This window comes from Rhea pennata, chromosome 12, assembly GCF_028389875.1.
Source record: "Rhea pennata isolate bPtePen1 chromosome 12, bPtePen1.pri, whole genome shotgun sequence".
Lineage (NCBI taxonomy): Eukaryota > Metazoa > Chordata > Aves > Rheiformes > Rheidae > Rhea > Rhea pennata.
In genome coordinates, this window is record NC_084674.1 from 14,284,603 (window position 1) to 14,303,556 (window position 18,954).

An 18,954-nucleotide genomic window follows, 5' to 3' on the forward strand; every position below is an offset into this window, starting at 1 on the left:
CGTCAAACAGAAGTATGTAGATGAGACTTGAAGCTGAGCAAGCTGTCTAAAGAAATTCTTTGCTGAAGCATACAGTATGTGTTCGCTCCACAGGCTTACTGTGCCTGCTAAAGACATTAGTAACATCCTCCATTGGGATAATATGTCTGTAAAACAATTACATGGGTTCCTTTGTGCTTTGAGAAACATACTTCAACCATTTCCTTCAATGACCCCTTACGCCTAGGTCCACCTCACAACTTCGCAGACCTCAGAGCATAGCTTGTCCTCTGCAAGCCTGCAACCAGCTCACTCAGTGAGAGCACAAGCTGTGCTTGTTTCACATAGTTGGCATCAGAGTAGTTGAATTTTGGCCAGTTTCTTAGATTCCTAGCTCTGATCTGCTAGCCTCTAATGGCAACAAACTCCAGACAGATTACATCTTGACTTCAGTAGTGTTTGCAGTTTGTTCTATGACCCATAAAATAACTGTTCCTCTGCATCCAGCTTACCTGAATACCAACTCTTCATTCTTCCCTGGCTTAGTTTGTGCCTAGTGCCAGGACAGAGTCCAGACAGTGCCAGTAGTCAGCTTTACTAATGAGCGTCAAGGCATTACCTATATCTTAACGAAGTGTAAGTGATATTTTTCAATGCATCAGATCTAAGGGTTTTTTTGTTTTTGTTTCTTTTTTTTACAAAGTGAATTTTCAGAGGAACATGATGCTGAGTGGAGGCTTGTAATAATACTAACTTTGAGTGCTGAGCTAGACTCAGGGAGAATATGCAAAACCAGTTTTTGCAAGAGGGTAGTAGAATGGAGGGAGCAGGGGGCTATTTTCTTCTTTGTCAAGATTCCTGTGCAAAAGATTATCTTGGGACTTGAGAAATTAAATTATTCAATTCAGGAGTTTCAACAGTTAAGATTTTACTTTAACTGGATTTCAAGCCATCCAGGTTTGTCAGAGACCTTCAGGCTGCAATCTCATCCATGGCCCTGTACTTTTTCCTGGTGCATGTTGGACCTCAAAACTTTCATGAGGTAAAAGTCAACTGTAAAGACAAGTTCAAATTTAGTCCTTTCAGTGTAGGCTTGAGGGGAAAAAAAAGCTTTAATGTAGAAATGAGTAAGATCAGACCAGAGGGGCTCAGAGGAGTGAAATACAGACTAAGATAACTTATCACTGGGCATCTAGATTATACTTCTCACCTCCAGAAGACTGAAGTATTACATGAAGCGAGTTTAACCAGCAAGGTAATAGCAACAGCCACCAAACCAGTTCCTCCAAGAACAAGTGGAAATTCAAGGGAGTTGGAAGAAGTCACAAGATTTTCAAAATAGAAACGGTTAGGGTGGGGTGGTGGTGGGGAATATCAAATTAAGGGTGGCTTAAGATCAAATTCCTTAATACTTCCTCCCTGAAGACATCTCGTGCTTCTGTTTTAAGAGCCATATACCAAGTGATACATGTGGGCATGATTAGGAAAAAGTGTTGCTCTGATGTTGAACACAAGCCATGAGCAGAAGTTGGCAGTGCACAACCTACCTAGTGCATGTGTGTTGAGTGCAGCTTGAGAACATCTCTGCTGAAAAGAAAGCAAAAGCAGGAGGATATTTGGGTTCGGCAGTGCTGTCATCAGGAGCAACCCACCAGCACGTAAACGTCTGGATGAGCCAGGCTACTTGAGAGAAGCACTTCCAGAGGCACAAGGAGGGCCCAATGCAGTCTGCGTACTGTTGAAATAGGACTAATGAAAAGCAAGGATGCAACACCAAAACAAGAATAAGAGCTAGCATTCACACCAGCTATGGAAGAGCCATTTGCTCACTGCCAAATTGGTCCTCCCTGCAGCTGTAGCACCGTGAATGCAGATAACCAGCCACCAGCTGAGTCACACACAGAAACTGCACTACACATTATTTGTGATCCTAAAAAAAGCAGTCTGAATGTTCAGTCTTTATATGCCAGTAAGTTTTCATAATTGCAGCTTTGTTCGCAGCGAGCTTGTCCCCTGCCAGCGCTGTGGGGCAGCCTGCCAGCCCGACCCGCTTGCCACCGCCGGGGTAAAAGCCCCACTCGTTAACCGAGGCGCCCGCAGGCATCCTGCGCTAATAAATTCCCCCGCACCCCACCGGCAGCTCGCAGCTCCCGTTGGCTGCTGGCGGAGAAGGGGTTGCAGGAGCGCTTCCCGCTGCGGCACGCTGACAACAGGCGCTGGGAGCACCGGCCCCCCTCGCAGCACGCATTCCCTGCTGCTGAGCTCATCTCTCCGCCGGTGCCGGAGCCCCCGGCAGCACCTTCCCGACGGCCATCGGCAAAAGGGAGGGCGACTTGACGTCCGGCCCCCGCTCGCTGCAGGTCAGTGCATTTGCTGTAATGCAGCAAGGCTTTGCTTTCCGCGGGTTGGTACGTTTGAGTCAGCAACGCTGCTATCCAATTCAAAGGCAGCAAGTTCTATTTCGAGTGAGGCATTGAAATTTTAGTTGAATGTGAAATTGTCTAAGCTTAGCAAGAAATACCTGTCTAGGAGTCTGATAAACTGGAGATTGTTATCTCATACACGCATGCAGTAAGAAAAGGCATCTCCTCACAATACACCATGTGCTTACACAACTGGAAAGCCAAGCTTCGGTCAGCAAGGCTGAGCTGATAAGAACAGCCTTAAGAGTCAGATTTCTGCAAGTTAAACACAACAAAACTAAGAATGTTCTTTGAAGCATGGCAACACTGTAACAATCTCTGCAGAAATAATTTAAAGCCTTACTAATTTTCTAACCTTGATGAAATCTGAAGAGTGATTAGTTCTTGCAAGGACTTTTGTGGCCAGCCCAGAGCAGTGGGTGACAGGCCATCAGCGCTGCATTAGACCTAGAAGCGCTGCAAGAAGATCACTGCCCTTAACCAAAAGGAAGGAGGAAACTCCACCCTTAGCCATCAGCATGTGCTGCAGACACAGAAGGCATGAGAGAGGCAGCTAGGAGGTAAAAAGAGAAGTAGTCCCCTCTTTCTGCCCAAGCAAGCACTACAGTACCCCAAAAGGGCTAAGAGGGCATAACTCAAAATGGTACTTTCATTTAGACACCTCGACCAAGTAAATAGCTCTCAAGTAGGGAGAGGCACTTCCAGAAAGGTGGGGAGACACAAACAGCATCAGTACTGCAAGGACGGTGTTGTTTCTGTGACCTACCCCTGCTGCGGGGCAGCAGCGTGGCTGCACTAAAGTCAGAGCTACCGTGGGAGGCACAGCAGTGCAGCACTGCAGTGTAGTGCGACCAGGACTCGGGAAAGCGGATTTCTGCTGAATGATGGAAGGGAGAAGAGAAGAAGGACAAGGGGAGAGAGGAAGGAAACCTCCCTTCTCCAGGTTGGCAGCAGCCAAAACAAGAAAGTCCTGCAGTAAGCAGACTCCTGACAAGCCAGATACCAGTAGCATTAAACCCCAGCACCTCTGCAGAGCAGAGCCACAGACCTGTGCATGACCAGTACATGAAATTGCTCCATGCCCACTTGGGAAAACCACTGCTCCATAACCAGGTCCTGACTTCACCATCTCTGCTCAGGTCCCATCTGCATCATTCCACCATCCTTCTCCCATTTTAGACCAGGGTAACTTGCTGTCTGCTCCTTCCTCGGTGCTTTTATGCTACTGCATCAGGTCCCTTTCCTGAGAACTGCAAGGCCAAACAGCAACAAGTAATCCAGAGGTTTCTAGACGCCAGCATGACCTCTGCGTTACTGAAGAGCATGTTTACTCACACTGGGGGTAGGTCAAGATAGCTATAAGAAACAGCATGTAAAATTCTGCTGAGATAAATGAGCCTATTCAGATATGGTTGTCTAATGTCTTGTCTGCAGCAGACGCCAAGCACTAAAGCTGCAGTGGATGGAATTTCTGAAGCCAAAACCAACACACTGGAAATTATCAGAAGTGATTACTGTTTGGGGAAATCCTTGGCCACAACATACTTCAAAATTCAATTTTTCCATCTGAAATCAGAATCACTGCACTGACAGAGGACTGTTAGAAGGAAATCCCCATTCATGCAGCCCTGCACAGCTCAACAAAGCTCCACTTCACACTGCAAGGCTGAAGAGCTCAAGACTGGAGCATACTTTGTGGTCCTGGGTTGGCAACAGACCAGAAAATACCTTGCCAGTTATTTTAGCTCCTCAAAAGATTTGTGGTTTGTCTAGTAGCCTTGATGTTCTCCAATTACTAGCTGAATGAATTCTGAACACCCAACACTACAGCACACTTCTACAGAGCTTTTCCAACACATTTAAGCACAGATAGCCTGTTCCAGATACTCTGTAGTTGTCTGTAGTTCAGTGATAAGATTATTCCAGGATTTCAGAAGGTCAGCTATCTCTATCCTAGCACTTCCTGAGCAGTAATAGGAAAAGCAGCTCTACAACAAGCAATCACATCCCACTCCGGAAAGGGTCAGTTTTAAAAATCTCTCCCCAATGTCTAAGCCATTCTGACAATTAACTTCCACATTCAGATGGAAGTGGGCACTCTTAGCACAAAAATGCAGCATGGAATATAGCCTCATCTGCATACTGCCACGAGAACATGTCTCATCTCCTCAGAGAAGCAGTTTCTCCGCTGACGTTCACGCTCCATAACAACCCACTGCAATTCAGCATTGCCAAGATGGTGCAAACTGCCTGGAAGTCAGCTGTGCTCTAGCCTCTGAACTCTAGCCACCATTACAACACCGCTGTGCGGGTGCCAATCAGGAAGATGACATGAAAAGTCTGCATAAACCAAGCCCTTTCTATGGCTGTACTTCAAGCAAGGACATTTAAGGCAGTAAGATGGTCACTACAGACATATGCTCCCATTGCTCTTCTGCTACAACCCCAGCAAGCATCCAAGTCATTGCACCTCTTTCACCCTCACGAAGTAACAACCTTTGTTACTTCTATTTACAGAGGAAAAGAGCTAAAGGATTAGTGTTTTTTTAAAAAACTTTACACACAGCACTTTTGCTTTTCTATGACCACTGTGGAGATGTCTTAATGCTTTTTGCATCTAAGCCAGCCAGATGTTCTCTCATTATTAGCTTTCATATACTGACACCTATCCTCCCCTCCACTGGAAATCATGACCGTTCCTTTTCTATAAAATAAAAAGGCACTTTCTTCCTAGATGGTCAAGCCTTAAAACAACAGTAAAACAAGAAAGTCTGTCTTATGCAGCTGCTTCTTGAAGGAACAGGCTTCCCATTCTTTCTGGAAAACGCAATGAAGTTTAAACATAATTTTGTATACTTGTACAACCCAGAAGTAAACACATTTCCATCTGCTCATGATGTGGAGCACAAGGCTCTCCCCTGCACAGTAGAGATTTAAGACCTGTATGTTTAACATTCCACATAGGACAGCATTGTGTTTATATGGTTTCAGCTAAAAGCTGCTAACATAAGGAATGGATGTTTGGCTTGAGGCCCAGATAATTCATCCGATCACAGCAGCCACTATCAGACAAGCCTCTTTTGAGAGAAGGCTTCAAAAAGCAAGGAGAGCAGTGGTGAATCTGCAGAGAAGCACACTGTATGGGTGGTCTCAGAGCACCTTAAGAAGGACCATATGGGATTAATGGTACAGCTTTAGCACATATTAGCCGCAGCTGTTTAGGGCAGATTTGTGTTCTCATTCACCCTCTCCCCCTGCCCCAACCCCGGAGTTTCATGCTGCACCTCGGAGAGGAGCCGGGGCTGCCTGCATGACGCAGCCACCGAGGTGCGAGCCTTGCACAGCTCCATGCCATCTCCCAGGTCTCCGGCTCACGTCTCCTGCTGCAAGCCGACCCAGCGCAGCTCCCACAGAGCTGCTCCTGCACCACGTTGAGTACAAGCTGCGGCAGAGGTATCATTTCGCTCCCCATCAGACAGCCTCCTCCGCGGGCCAGGCGCCCCCAGCCAGCGCGCTAGCCTGTAACAAGAAGCAGAAGGACCTCTGCACATTTAACAAGATCAGCCGAAGCCAACTTTGTCAAGAGCTGCTCAAGCGTGACAGGCTCTGGCTGCTAATAGCACTTTGGAGCTAGCCAGAGCTAAAAAGGATACCACCTTTACTCTCCTGCAGTTGGACCTCAAGTTATTCAACTCCAGAACCATGACTGCATGCTTCCCACAAGTGTTTCCACACTTAGCAAGCCTGCAGCTCTCTCCGAGGTTCCCATGGACAGCACTGCGTCACACCACATGCCGACTGCTTAGGGTTCAGGCAATCACCCAGACATTTGCCAGCTCCAAGATCTAGTTTTTAAATCTGCAATCTTGCATTGTTCACAATTGTGAGCCTATTGTACTCTGTATTTTCAAGGCAGCATTTTTCAAAAAGTGGCGTTAGGAGAGGTTTTGCTGGAGCTAGAATAACTGCAGCTATACTGCATGATACACTGCTTTGAGCCCTTCTGTAACATCATCTGATTTTATACCAATTAGCAGTACAGAAGTCTGAGAACCAGACTGTCCATCTATCAATGCCCTACAAGACAAGTCACTCATGTTTCAGTATTTTAAAGACAAGTTCCATCAGGAACATAAGCGATTTATGCACTGAGACAGCCTTGTGTGTTCCACAACAAGGAGCAACATGTCTCTGCCTTAGATAGCTTAGGTATCATTAACATTTCTACACATATGCACAAGCACATCACTGGCATAGCAGTCAGTTCCCAGAGACTAAATCCATGTTATCCCAGAACAGATTAATTGTACATAGATCCAGAGACAGGCAAGTCTAGCCTAGCCTGCATAAGACCAGTCTGCCCTTCTGGGGTTCAGAAGTTGGTTCCTGTGCCTACACCCACTATATGTTGCTTAAGAGAATTTTTAAGACTACCAAGTTAGATACAAAGTTAGGCTGCTTTTTTAAAAATCATCATTTTCTCAATTTCATCATGAAAAATGCTTAGTAACATGCCTAACTGCTGCCTCCAGCCACCCAGAACAAGAACTACACAGGTACTTCTCCTGTTCCTAGATGGGGATGGGGCTGCTCATTTTAGCTTCTAGGTTTCAGCTTAAGTACTTTTGCTGTCCAGATACTGTTTCAGAAGCCTGAATTGTTTTTCTTACAGAACGTTTCATATCATAGCTGCAGCTTGTTAAAACCTTTATTTAACTAATAAAGTTGATTAACTAAAACATTTAAGCTTCCTCTGCCTTAGGCGGTATTTTCAACCAAGAGCTGCAGCAGTTCACATTGAATTAAAGCAGTTTACTTTACCTCCTTGCAATTAAAAAGCTTGTTAGATGTACATAGTTTAGCTTCAGTTATTTATCTATATTGAGGTTAGGTTTAGCTCAGTTGGTTAGAGCGTGGTGGTAATAATGCCAAGGTCACAGGTTTGATCCCCATACTGGGCACTCATTTGAGGGTTGGACTAAATGATCTCCAGAGGTCCCTTCCAACCTTACCAATTCTATGATTCTATATCAGAAGAGATACTTCCTTTGTTTTAAGTACAGAGCTCTACTATGATACCACAGCAAAATCCATAGCAGATCTGAAGTAGAATTTTGTGCTAATAGCCTCAGGGAGGCATCCCCATTTGAACTATGGTTGTTTAGCATAGCTTTAAATTTGGGAAATCCCAGACATCTCAGCTCTTTCCAGTGACTGAACTAGCAACTTCTTACTCAAGTCCATCACTGCTGGTGTAGTGGCCTTGCCTGTCAGTCCATCATTTCACCTGTTCTGCAGCGCTGAAGCATGAGGCAGGCCCCAAAGCCACAGCTTGTCACCATTCTGCCTAAGTATCTGGCAGGGAAAGAGTCCTTTAGTCCATTCTGCAAGAATTTAAAACATGCAGAAGCCAACTTTCAGGTCAGATACTTCTAAAAGAAGCTCAAGATGAGATGAGGAGCTCCCAGGAGGTATGCACAGCAACACAGGCCTAACTCTGTGCAGAAGAGCAAAAGAGCCTCAAGGTCACCCCAAGGCTCACATTTGGGGCCAGTGAGTCAGAGCACACATTAGAACTTGATTTCATTGCAAAGAAAACCAGCTCAGGGAGTCCCATAAGATATCCTCATCAGATAACCCTTGATAATTTCCTTTCAGAAAGTGCCTTCCAGGTTGAACTCCTCACTTTCAGAAGCCAGATATTTTTAAGTTCCCAGTAGATACTACTGATGAGTTGCAGGCCTGTTGCCATCACTTCAACCTTTCAATTGAGAGAGAACTGAAAGCCCACGAGCTAGTGGTATTGCGTGGTACACCTGAGCTGCACTCCAGGAGGAAAGCTCAGCCTGGGTAGAGCAGGAGTACAGAGTCAGCCAGGACAACCAACCTTCTGTGCAGTCCTGCAACAGAGAGTTGGTTCAAGTTTATTTTAATGATGGAAGGATGGTGAGTGTTTCAAATTTCACCCAATTAAGATGCATGAAAGGTGTCTCAGACCAGGGTCCTGTCACTGAAGGACTGGTATATTTGACTTCCAAAGCTGCATCATCTCATTCATATTGAGAAAAATCTAAGAATATGCCTAATAATCTTTGCGATATATATTTCATGAGCCAAAGCTCACAGCAAGTAAGGATCCTAGTGGCGATAGGGTTAATTCTCTCTGGGACAAGGCCTCTACATTAGCCTTGTTCAGAAGTCCCATATGCTCCTGTCTTTATAACTGCAGATGTCTGCAAGTCATTAGCTTGTTCAGTAATGCTCACTTAGCAGCCACTAATCATCTAGCTATGACAGCACCAAGGTCAGGGCTTTGCCTTCCAAGCTTTAAAGTGGTAGTGAGCTGAATTAAAAACTGAAATTAGTGTTCTTCTCCACCTTGCCCTCCCCCCGTACTGTTGGGGGAGAATTTGGACCACAGGGAAGAAAAGTGCAGTGTTATCCACCTTTTTTTGGATGCAAAAAAATATAATTGGCAACCTGCAAGTCATGCCTGCTTCCATACAGCTCTGCAGAGTACTTATGAGTGCACTGAAGTCTAGGACAGGTTATCTGCAGGTACTCCTCACTATCTTGCATAGTCCATGAAGTTTTACTTGGCCCTTGGCAATTGATTGAGCTGACAATCCCTGTTCTTGCTTAGGTCAGGGCAGTACTATCAGTAGAAAATCTACTTTATTAGCATATAGCTAGCCTACATCAACAGGAGTCTTTCAGCAGTATTAGCTGCACTGGATTTCTGGCAAGACTTCTACTCCTCTTTGTTCACCCCTACTTGATGCAACTGTTCAGCTGTCCAGTATGTACCTACATCCTCTACTGCTAAGACCAAAGACTCAAAGGTGCTTCAAACACTAGACACTGCACACTTGTATGCAGTGCAACATTTATACCACAAAGCTCATGTAGAAACCGTAATCTTCATTCTCATATAGAAGCTCAACTTCATGTCTAAAAAAAAGGGAACATCCTTCTTCTGCACTCCTTCAGAGAGACCAGATGTTCCAAGCCCTAAAAAGGGCAGAAAAACATTTATCTGCCCACTACAGCAAACAGTATTTGAGCAAGATTCACCACACCCCATTTTGGCCATTTTACGGAGCCACACAGCTTTCGAGCATAGTCATTTGAACTACTTTTGCACAGGGATCTCCAAAGAGTAATTTTTAAGAGGTCCTTAGCTGGTTGAAGGCAGAAAGTCTACTGCCAGTAAGCTTAGCACTGTTACGGTGGCAGTCTGCACATGCACACTGGAAGAGGAAACCATTCACAAGTCAAGAGCATTAGAACTTCACTGCTACAGAGGGCATCCACAGGTCAGCCTAAGAGCCCCAGCATCTTCATCCTGAAATCTGGCAGCCAGTGTCCAGCACTGTTGACCTTGGGCAGTGGTACTGGAAGTTGCCACTTTTTCAAGTACCACCATATTCTTTTCCTAGCAGTCACCAGCCCTATTTTTCTATATAGTTATATTTTTATCACAAGCCTAAGAGAGTTACTAAAAGAAATATTTCTCCGGAGACAAATAAAGCTGTTTTTATTTGATTTTTAATTAGATCATTGATTTTATTCAAGCAGTTACATAAGCTAGCAGATATTTGCACACAGCCACAGTGTTAACAGCCAGAACAAAGCTGAAACAATGCAACTGGCACCCTAAGTCTTCCCACAGTTGGTATGTTAAATCCACTCAGATACCAACTCTTTCCCCACAGGGGAATTTGGTAATAAGCCATATAACAAGTGAATGACAACTGATCCCAGAGAACCACTGCTAGTAACAACTCCAGTAAGCAGCAGCTCTGCAGAAGCATCCAAGTGCTTGAGTAGGCTGGTCCAAATCAGCTCAGAAGTCACAGTTTGCAAAAGCTACTGTTCTTAAAATCCAATGGGGATCTTGTTTCTAGCCCTTACACTAAAGCGACTTTTCCTGTGTTTGTGGAAAAACTCGGACAAATGCAGTGTTTTAGAGCTGGCTTCAAAACACTTGTGCTTTGGATTATCTGGAGAGCAGTGAGCGGAACTACTCAGAGCCTCGCAAGGAGAAGGAAACCTTGTTGATATTCACTATCTAGTTATGAATATGAAGTAACATTCAATAACCTGCACTGTCAAGACAATAGTTTGACACCAGTTTGTTTAGCAAGCCAGTGTTCTCCGTTCTGTCGTGGAGATCAAAAGAAGCCAGATTAATCCAAGATGTGCGCCTCACACCAAAGCAGATACAAGTTTTTTGTCATACTGCCAGTTCCCAACTAGCAAGACGCAAAGTCATACTATAGGGCCCTACACAGTACCATTAGCTTGGGCTTTTCAATAGTACAGTCTAAGCCTAGAGAAGGACCTACTACTATTAGTAGAGGGGGAGTAAAAGTACTTACAAATGCAGGACACACAGAGCTAAAGGTCAGACCCAAGATGTACTTCCGCCTGTTTTAACCTTCAGACCTAAACTGTCTCCCAGAAGTGACTTACCGAGATGTTCTTTTTAGGGGTCAGTAAAATTGTACTACACCTATGCTGCAAGATTGATGCAAGAAAGGATGGTGTGAAACAGTTAAGCAAACCAATTACAAGGACTAGTTATTGTGAGTTAGTATCTGGTCAAAGGGAACAGCACATTTCCTCCTCTGTTTGAATAACCTCCAGGTTCACATATCACAGACATCTGCACGGAGCACTCCAAATTGCTGTCATAGCTCCATGCATTGTGCTTTCCGCTGCATGGCTCAAAAGCGGTCACTTCAAAAGCATGTTTACATAACATAGTTCATGAGTTGCCACCTACGGCTCATTTTAGGCCCACCAACCAAGACAGTGCCCTTTAGCATAAGCATAAAAATACATACATATACATTCTGTCTCCTTACAAGAGTAGTCATAGACTAATCAAAAACAGTAGGCAGCCACAGAAGTGCTCTAGTTAGTCTGAAACAGCAGTGGGTGTCACAGTAAAATACTGCAAGCTACAGAGCCAAGCAGGGCCATCTGGTGCAAGAAAGCACACCATCAACACTTTCAGGTTTGGCAATTTCAAGGCACAGACTTTCTAACACCACCTATACAGGGCATGGGGGCTGGTTTTTCAGAAAGCAGCATTTAACAGCTCCAACAGAAGCTCATCTCAGAGGCCAGAGAAGTCGGTTTGAGGTGGCCTCCAGATTTTAGCACAAGTGGGTAGAAATGCATCAGCCACAAGCTAGCAGGAAGGGTGGCTCCACCACTTTCAGTTATTACTCTGCTGCAAAGCATATTGCAAATGTTTCCACCCCAATCAGACTTGCAAAGGAGAGCAAACCTCCCAAATTGCAATCGCAAGTCTGGAGAGCCACCAACAGCCTCCGGCTCACTGCTGCAGCGCGGCACCCACCCAGTTTGTGCCGCCCGGCACTGCTGCCCACAAGAGTGTGCTTCAGCAACCCTGAGACACAGATCTGTTACAAGCCTTACCCAATCTTTGCTTGTCATTCCCAAGAGGCGTATCCTCGAGTAGTTTCAGTGTCTTCTTGCATCGACTCAGCTTACTCTAACGGAGGGTGTGAGAGGAAGTGGTTATGACAATAATTCACCCACAGCATAAACCGTTCTCACCGATTTTACTGCAGTCTCAAAGGTTAGGACAGCCGCATCTGTTATTCTGCACTACCACAACTACAGCTGTCTCCGGCACACCTATACTGTTTGCTTGCTGCCAAGCAAGATCTCTACTTTCAGAAGTGCATTACCAAAACCAGCATTAACCGTCAGAGGTGCTCCAAGACTCCCACTGCCAAAATTATCCACTTTCCCCGGGGGCTGTGCTCTTCCTCCTTGTAGAGCACGTAGCCCCTCCAGCTGGTGTTGGGGTAGAAATCTGCCAGTACTGCCCTTCCCTCAGAGAGGGCCCAGCTTTCCAGAGCACTGTGGCTGCTATGGAGCCCAGCTCTTGCTAGAAGAGCTCAATGCTTTGAAGTACAAATGCATTGTGATTTACAGAGTGCCCTGAAGCTGCAGCCCATGATGCCATGCCATTAGAGTCCACAGCCTTTTAGGAGCTATTACCCCCAAATACCATTGGCAGGGTCATTCGTGCCACGAGCCACTGCTACTAGAAGAACTATCTGTCCCTTCATAAAAAAAAAAAAAAAAAAAAAAAAAAAAAAAAAATCCCTGCCTTGATACTCAAAGCGATATCACCAACAACTTACGAGCCTGATCACAAAAAGCTGCCACATTTCACTGACCCAGAGAAAGTTACTCTGAAATACAAGCTGAGTTTATGCTTTAGAGTGATTAGAGATTTAGTCTTCCCCATTTATTAATTCCTTCCAATCAGATTAGCTGTCTGGTTGTGTAAGTTGCTAGAAGCAGTAGAGGACCATTACCTAACAAACTTGGAGGAAAATCTCATTAACAGCTAGACCATGCAGCCATAAGAATATCACTATTCTTCTCAGACGGTTCATTAAAAAGCCGTGACTGCTTTGTTTCAAGGGCAGCATGAGCAGGAGGTCCAAACAACCACAATCCATCATGCCAGAGACAGGACTCTGCTGCTCCAGCCTCTGCCCCCTCCCAGGTGGTTTTAAGGCAGGAGTGTTTGGTGCATTATTCAGCACAAGAGGATGCCATGCAAGACGATCCAGGCTTCCTCAGGACTCGGGTAAAGCTCTCTTTGGCTGTTGCTTGTTTACACATACACACCCCTTCTACTCTTGCAAGAGTTGTATTAGTATAGGAATATACTACCTGGGTAAAACCAAGATATAGCATATATCTTAATATGACATTAGTCTCCCAAGTGCTTAGAACAGAATACCATTTACACCAGAAACCACAATCTATCAACCACAGTCTTCAGGTGCACCCAGAGCCCACAGCAGATCCATTCTTCTATCTGTATCAGATGTTATGCAGAAACCTGCAGAACTCAAGGCTAGTTGCAGGAAGGGACAGAAAGCTTCAGTCCTGTTCACAGACAAGTCAGACACATCAGTGTTGGAGTCCACAGGACCATGTGCTTATGACACAGTGTACAATCTCTGCAAAGCTTTCAAGTACAGGATCTCAGACTTGCCCTTATCAGTGAGCTAGGTCTTCCCTATCAGAGAGTGTTAGTCTTCCCTTATTAAAGGCAAACGGGCTAAATGAACATGAGCTACATTTTTGCCTTGTGGAGAAAGAAAACTGTGCCAAGTCCCCAAAGGCAAGGCCTAGGAAAAAAATACACTTGAGGTTCATCGCATTAATCCAAATCAACAGGCTGAGCTTGCTCAGCCCATTCAAGAGAACCTCAGATTTGAGTTGACTCAACTCTGAACCCAAGGTCAAGTTTCTCGGAAGAGAAAGGTCAGCTCAGTGTGCCTCACCCAGACATCTGCTATGAGAAGGGTGAGTAAGTATCCGCTGCTAACAGACAGACATTAATTAATGACAGCTACGAATAAGAATATAGAAGCAGACAGAGGAGGCTTCACATATACATCTTTAAAAAAAAATGAAAACTGCCATTTTTATTACTCTAAATACAGCAGGAGAAGACATGTCTGTTCCACCTTTACCATGAACTCAGCGTGCAAATAAAATTTTGTGAGCTTTGCGAGCAGTGCCATACAGCTAAAGCCGCAGCAAAAACACAGCTTAGCTCTCTAAAGGATGGGCAGTGCTTTCCCTTAGCCTTTTCACACAGATCTTGTTTTGGATGCTTTCCCCACAAGTTAACACTCATTTGCACAGCATTTCCTTCTTCCAGCATAAGACACAGGTGGAATATCTTATTCTCTTCACCCTGCCAAGTCCAAGCAGCTCGCAGCAACACATCCTCACTTATTTCTACCTACTGCAAGCATCCATCGGTGCATCTGGACAGAGATAACTCCCCTCCTCAGTGAGACAAACTTTGGGAAAAGGGAGCATATGCTATCAGTATGGATGGAGGAAGAGCAGGGAGGGTCTCGCAGGGACTTAGAGGTCTACCTACAGAAAGTCTTGCTAAATCATCAGAAACCAAGAATGAAAGACTTGATGCTCCAAGCCATAACCACTGGCACAGGCTCTTCAAGCACACTGGTACCAAACTCCAACAGAGCCAAACCCTGGGTCACCAAGGGTTGCAGCTTAATTTTGTTGTTGTAAACAGTTACAGACCAGCTGAATGATTCCCTAAAGGCACATCAGGTAGTAAAAGGACAAACATGCACAGATATACCTAACACTTCTGGCTGAGACCTGGGCAAGTTACCCAGCAGTGCAGATCTGTTCGCACAAGCTTCACCTACAACACACCCTTTCTTTGGTGTGCTTGCTTGGTGTATATTAGTGGCCTGAACTTAGCAGGCCCTTGTTTAGATCCCAAATTAGCAGCACTAAAATCTCTTTCTGAATGGCAGAGAGAAAACAGAATTCCTCTAAAGCTTAAGGGATTCAGAGTTCATTGTTTTACTTTCCACCGCTTGCAGCAGACACCAAACAATACTGAGAATGCATAAGCATGACCACACACAAGGCTAACCACATTCTTAGATTACAGTTGTAGGCTAGGAAAACAGTTATCCTGCCCCATTTAAACATCACATGTAAGTCAATACAGGACATAGCATTAGAATATGGAGCAGTTAAGACTTCAGTCCTTCTTGAATAGCTGGTATAGTTTTCAGTGCCTTAAAAAGAGCTGTTTAGCACATTAGTCTAACCAGTCCCAAGTAATTTTACTGAGGGTTTCATCAGTTTACAGTTTCCACTCAGATGTAAAGGAATGCAACAACAGTCCATCTAAGCTACCTTAAAGGGTTTCCTGTAACTTGGAGCAAATACTCTGTGCAAAGCCATTTTCCCTCTGAGAATAAGAGTCAAGCTGTTGAAATACAAGGTCCTGGGCAGACCAACTGCTTTTAGAAACCAAAGCCTCATCCAAGCTCCAATAGTGAGGCCCATTGTCAGTCTATCAAAAATAATTCTAGAGGGGAAGTATTAAGTGTCATGTTTCCAAGAAGTAGAAACCTGTTTCCAAGGCGCGCTGGATATATTCCAGAATACAGCCTCCAGGGAAGTCACAGGTAAGTAGCAGACAGAATGCAAGTGTATTTTGACTACCTCCTTATGATGTGTTAACAGCACCTGGAGTGAGGCAGAGAGGCCATAGGTGTACATAGGCTGAGAATACATTTTCCTTTTGTTCCTATCTTCAAGCAACTAGCTCTAGGTATTACAGGTTAATATTATCTACCAAATTTTAAAGGAGGTTAATTTCCCTAGAAATTTAAAGTTTGCTTTGTCACCCTGGTTAAGGTCTGCAGACCAATGCAGAAAGTCTGTGCTACAGAGTGTAGCCCATTCACAAAGTTCTCTATCATTAACCAAAAATCCATGTAGCACATAGGTTAAGACAGGCAGGCTAGGTCAGAGAAACATCCCTTCTAGCAGCACTCACTCCTACAGCTAGGAAGCACTAACACCATTGAGATCCTCACAAGGCAAGTTCTGTACCATACCAGTAGATCACCATAAGCCCATTACTCCACACCCATTTTCCGCTGGCACGGCTCCGCTCCCTCCAAGCACTGCAGTGAGTCTCATGACAATCACAAAGACGAAAAGCTTTTAGAGGAGCCAAAAGCAAAATTATACCTGAGGCTGACGTCAGGTCACAGTGCCACGGGAGCAGGCAGCAGCACTGGCACACGATCCTCGGCTGCTGCTTCCCATCTATTCACTTGCATCAGCACTCAACATCCTGCAGCTGCACAGCAAGTCAAATAGCTCACTAACCTACTGAAAGCATAGCCCAGTACAGAGAAATCACACATTTTTTCAGTTTGATCAATCTGACCGCTGCAGTCCAGGATTGCAGCTCCACCAAACAAACCAGTCAACTGCTCTGTGCTCATCCTGGTAGCGATAACAGGGCTGCAGGGCAAGCAACAGCCAGGAGACCAGTGCAAAGAGGCACCCAATTGCACCTAAGCGGTGTGCATCAGACTTGCCTTCTACAAGGCCCAGAGCAGCTTATCAGCTCAGTCAGGATCTGTCAGCCTTCAGATACAGAAGTCTTGTTCCTAAGCCCAATCAGCTGATTTCTTCTGCTTGATAACAGGGTTTCTGGGGGCCAGAAAAGTACCAAGCCTAGCCTCAGTCATCTCTCAGCAATTTGCTGTAGCTCTTCCTAAAGCAAGATGCAGCTCCCCTACAGTGTAATCTCCAGGGTCAATCTGATCCTAAGGCCAAGAGCAAACTCCTTACACTCCGCATTCCTAGCATCCTACTCCTCAGCGACTGTCACACCACGGGCACACTCAGCACCTAGGAATCTGCAGTTATCCTCAGTCTAGCAGGCAGCGGGGTGGGAGGCCGGGACACTAGACTCAGCTGTTAACACTTCACTAGCACAGCAGCTACCTCATACATTGAGCACAAGATGCCTTCACATTCAAGTCATTGCCTTAACAGCTTTCAGTTTTGTCATTGCCAAGTTGCCCAAAATACATAGATTAAGCTTTACACCTATTTTATAGTAGATCAGTCCAACCATGTGGTCACATATGTGCACTGAAGTGAAGACCCATCATGCCTGGAAGAAAAGCATCTTAAACTACTGATGGACTGTCTGAGCAGTTGCTAAATAAGGGGTAACAGCAGTAGGACAGGTTAGACTATTAACCATGTATCAAAAAAGGGATTTTGGTCAAACAAAATTTAACTGGTATCTCTGTAGAAAGATTTATTTTAAATGGGCAAAAGTTGAAGGCCAAACACTTACTACTGAAAGTGTTGAAGAGTATGGGTTGCAGTACAGCAGCAGTAGCTAAGCCAGAATATATGTATTCTATAAAAATCTTGGAAATTAAATAGTAACTGGAACATGTACTGTATCTGTTTAACATAGATTTGATGACGTTATTAATGCTGGAAATTAAGCAGCCACAGCTGTCAGGTTTTCCTGACTAATTCAACTCAGAACCATGCAAGCTGGCCCTAAATCCCCAGGCCCTCAAGAACAACATTACCATTGAAGTGCTCCATCTAAAAGCCTTTAAACATAGTTTTAGGCTCTGTAATGGCCTAGCTTTTGTCCAGCAACATGAAAGAGGCCAAAAAATAAACACACACACAAACAACCCAAAGCAAACCCCCACCCACACTCAAGTTCTTCAGAGCATACAATTGCAGGGGGGAAACAAAAATTCCTGTGGGCAGGTACCATTTTACTGACTAAGCCATGCCTGCAGAAGAGAGCGCACAAGTTCTGGCCCATCCAGCCGAGCAGAACCCCTCCGCAAGGTTTACTTTGACTGTCTTTTCTGGAAAGTGAGTTCAGGATGTTTTTTCAGGAGTGGCTCAGCTTGTTCGTATAGTAGGACTCCTATGCTACCGCTTGGCTCCTGTTCTGGCGGCATAGCCCAGATTGAGCTATAAACACTCCTTAATACAGAGGCTGGAATATGCTAAAGGCATCAGCAGCCACAGTAATTTCATTTTCCGCAGCTTCGACTGTTGTTTATAACAGCCAACACAGTGCAAGTAATCTGCAAAACAGACAAGTCTTCAACAGTTAAACCTACTCTGTAGCTAAACCTAATGTTGTAATACACTTGCACTGCTGCAACAGCGTTTCTAGAAAGGAAGTCACTGGAAGCCAGACCTGACCCTGATCTCCCAAACCGGTATCCCTCGGGAAGTCTCAAAGACAAATAGGAAGGCAGCTGCAGGAGCAAGGTTTTCCTAAGGCAAACAGTATAGTAGGAGGCAAGAGCCTGCCTCTTCTCAGTGCTGCGACTGGTAACACCTTTATGCTACAGCTGCTGGAAAAGCTTAACTTCAAACGCCAGCAGTCTTCACAGTCTGCAAAAGAAAGCTTAACTGGAGAGGTGGGCAGCTGCAATGCAAAAAACCCACCACCTAAAGAAAACGCACCTCCGAGCAGAGAGCCAGGACCAGCTTTGTTCCCAGAAGGAAGCACATGAGTTGTTTCCTCCTTCGGGAACGGCCAGGCAACCAGGTCCCAACGGCCCGCAGTTTAAGTGCATCCTTGGCAGCGAGGAAGCTCAGGGTGCCCACTCTGAGCCACGGGCCTCCAGAGAGGACTTCTGGCTACAGCGACACGTGCCAAGCCTCTCCTGTGCTGGAGAAGTTTCAATTTTCTCACTATTGTAGCTAATGCCTCTGAAGGGAAACAGCTTTCACCTCGGCCCAGGGTTTTAGACGACTGAGCAGAACTGCACTTACTCAGGTTCAGCTCTGTAATTCACTGAGGCCGGAGTCATCAGGCTACAGCAATCTGAATTTTCTGGCAGGGAACTAAGTTCTCGCAAAAGCATTCAAATTCCTTCCCGGGCATCTCTTAGGCATTCACATTACTGCTTTACAGAGCGTGTTCTGGCCACACCTGGGCTATTCCCAGAGCCGTCACCTACCCTCGGACGTCCGCGCCAGCGGCCGCCCTCCTCAGCCGTCGCGGACGGCCGCGCAGCGCGGGTTGGCTCGGGCCGCCCGGCCCCGCGGGCCAGCGCTGGGCCCCGCGCTTCCCCCGCCCGCGAGCTCCGCGCCGCGGAAGGGCGGCGGAGGAGGCGCGGTGCCG

The 18,954-nt window shown here is 45.5% G+C and overlaps 1 protein-coding gene across 4 annotated transcripts in view; it reads right to left on the reverse strand.

Moving 5' to 3' along the window:
* Positions 1-18,954, reverse strand: part of FLNB (filamin B) — a 79,785-nt gene that overhangs the window by 59,914 nt on the left and 917 nt on the right. The gene's annotated exons all lie outside the window — the stretch shown is intronic.